A 3,207-nucleotide genomic window follows, 5' to 3' on the forward strand; every position below is an offset into this window, starting at 1 on the left:
GGTGTTCGAAACCTGTAAATGCACAACAATTGTTAAGTATACCCAATCATTTAAGGATGTTTTTTTTTTTAACTACATTCTTGTAAATCTACAATGTTTATTAATGAGGTGAAGAGAAGAGTGTAAGTTTTGGAACATACATGTGAAAGACTGAAGGCATTCCTCAATGGTGGGACGTTCTTCAATCGATTTAGACAGCATTCTGCTAATAATATCTTTTGTCTTATCCATCTTTCTTCACATTGAAGAGCGAAGTTACCCATTCTGACATTTTGAGATAGTCCAACTGGATCCTTGGAGTAGGGTGTAGTTGTCTGATAGGGGTGTTGCCCGTCCGTCAGGATGTAATGCACCAAGCATCCTGCTACCTACAAAATAAAATATGATTTCAAAAATGATTTCAGTAATTGTCACAACTAAACTGCAGAATGAATAGAGATGATTGAAATAATGAGAAAATGCTGCTGTGCTCAAATGAAGGGTGCTCTGAATATTAGCATTCAGGACAAATTTTTATAGCAGAACTGATGATCATATATATATATATATATATATATATATATTATTTTTTTTTTTTTGTGATAATTCATAGTGGTCAAACACTAAAATAGTATTATAACTGCATACTTGTAACCTGTTAATCCCTTTGAACCCAAACACAAGAAATGTCATCCCCAAATTAAATAGGGATGCTCATGAAATCCATTGTTCATTACGTTTTTGGAATAGAAGCATATTGTAGTCTAATTTTAAAGACACGGTAACACTTTACGGTAAGGGTACATGAATTATCATGAATTCATGTATAAATTAATGCACGAATTATGCATTTATTCATGCATTAATATCTCATGAATCATCAGGAACTAACACAAGTTCAATGTTTTTTTTTCATGACTTCATGGATGAACAACACCTTATTTAAAACATTAACTAAGATGAGCACATCATCATAAATTATGATTTATTACATATGACCATGATGTTTTCTTTGTTTTTTGTCTAGGTCGGTGACCTTGGATAAAAAACGCATTATATTTAATTAAATTTTTTATTTTTATTACATTTTTACTGTCGACGGTGGGTCTCCTTTCCAAGCAATTTACTAGCGTTGCCATACTGAATGCTTCGGGTTTCCACCCGGAAGAACGTCTATTACTGGTTGATGTCATGGTGAATTGACGTATAGGGCGTTTATGTATTTTTTAGGTCTATGGCAGGGTTCCTCAAACCTCGGTCCTGCAGAGTTTAGCTTCAACCCTGATCAAACACACCTGATTACCGTATTTTTCGGACCATAAGGCGCACCGGGTTAAAAGGCGCAATATCAGTAATCGACTGCTAACGGGTCTATTTTCAGTACATTAGGCGCACCGGGTTATAAGGCGCGTTAAATGAAACAAAACTATAATGAGAGTTAGTAGACATGTAGGAGCAACGTTACTTATAGTCAACATAATGTGTTAAAGGGACCATCAAAATAAAAGTGAAACCGAACGTTGTTTAGCCAAAAGCTTTCATGATGAACATATAGCAGATTTTTTTCCTGACACAAATTAAGACATTAAATTACTGTCACCATGAGATATTTATAATAAAACAGAGGTAAAAAGTTAGGCTTGAGTCTTAAACCTTTTAAATAATGTATAGTTTGCCAACAATTACTATTTACTTATTTTTTACATTAAAAAATAAAGTTATTTTTATCTAGTGTAATTAAAGAACACTTCAGTGTGTTGGCATCCTACCACAAATTAACAGGTTTTAACATGATCTTTTCAACCCTTACCTGGATATCTGATTCTTTCTTGTACTTGTATTGCATGCCTCCAACATCTTCATAACTTGACCAAGAAAAAGATCCAGCCATTTGAGAGAGCAGTGTGGTTTGTGCCAGATCCAGTTTTCTGCTTACTCCAAAGTCTGCGATGTACAGTTTATTGTTGATATCTGTAGAAAAGTAAAAATGCTCATAACAAAATTAACACTTAAACAATTGACATCCACATTATCATATGCTCATGCATTTTAAATATAAATTTCTACTTATTTTACAGGATAATTATAGCTATGGCTAATCCAGAGACTGCTCTTACCAAACAAAATATTTTCAGGCTTCAGGTCTCTGTGCAAAATTCCATATGAATGCAGTTCCTGAAGTCCTTGCAGCAACTCCTGGCAGATCTCTAGTCTTCAATTCTCTATCAGGCTTTTTCTTTCTGGAAAATCCTTGTTTTCAATCAGCTCCATCAGACTATATTCACAAAGAGGTGAGACAAAATAGGCAAAGTAAGAGTCTTCCAACACTGAAATGGTTTGCAGAAGGTGCTCTGTTTGTAATTTTTTTGAACTCAGGAAATTAGCCATTTCCATTTCAGTTTTGGAAACATGTTTGGCAACTCGTTTCACTGCAACTTTGCAGTTGTTGAAGACTCCTGGGAAAATCTCAGCAGCATTGCATCCATTTGCAATCTTCATTTCTGTGTTGATAACAAGGTCATCAATTTTCATCACACCAGGCTTTTAAATCAAGGTTTTGAAATGAATTCTTCCATCGTGATTCCTGTAAAATGCATAAAAGCATGTGAAATGCATATCTAAATGTAAAACAAATACACACAGTGTATACATTTCTTAGTAAACTCAGCTGAAGGAGCAAACCTCTCTATGTATATTTACCATATTTTCCTTGATCTCTCTGAATGTGGAAGTAATGGTTTTCTGAAACAAATTACATTAAAATAAATCAAATTTTAATCATGGCAATACAGATTTCAGTCTATATTAGATCATTAATTTAGTTAAAATTAACCTATAATGAACTGCACTTTTACAGCATTTATTAATCTTAGGTAATGTTAATTTCAACACTTAGTAATGCATTATTAAAATCAAAAGTTTTATTTGTTAACATTAGTTAATGCATTGTAAATTTACATGAACAATGAATGAACAGCTGTATTTTTATTAACTAACATTAACAAAGATGAAAAAATATTGTAACAACTGTATTGCTTTTAGTTCATGTTAATTAATACATTAACTTATGTTAACAAACGAGACCTTATTGTATTATGTGTTACCTCAATCATTCTCTTTTTTAAAGGTAAAAATTGTACAGCAGTATTGTTGAGGATAAGAGGATTCGGTAACACTTAACAATTAGGTTACATTAGTTAACTACATTTGTTAACATAAACCAATAAT

At 32.6% G+C, this 3,207-nt stretch overlaps 1 long non-coding RNA gene across 1 annotated transcript; it reads right to left on the minus strand.

Annotated features, from left to right (window-relative positions):
* Positions 1-223: 223 nt before the first annotated feature.
* LOC127642203 (uncharacterized) lies at positions 224-2,724 on the minus strand. The gene is made up of 4 exons (XR_007970324.1): positions 2,680-2,724; positions 2,097-2,563; positions 1,790-1,950; positions 224-368 (listed from the first exon to the last, which is right to left on the minus strand). It is a non-coding gene; the product is annotated as an uncharacterized LOC127642203 (long non-coding RNA).
* Positions 2,725-3,207: the final 483 nt, after the last annotated feature.

This window comes from Xyrauchen texanus, unplaced genomic scaffold (genome assembly GCF_025860055.1).
Source record: "Xyrauchen texanus isolate HMW12.3.18 unplaced genomic scaffold, RBS_HiC_50CHRs HiC_scaffold_509, whole genome shotgun sequence".
NCBI classification, from domain to species: Eukaryota; Metazoa; Chordata; class Actinopteri; order Cypriniformes; family Catostomidae; genus Xyrauchen; species Xyrauchen texanus.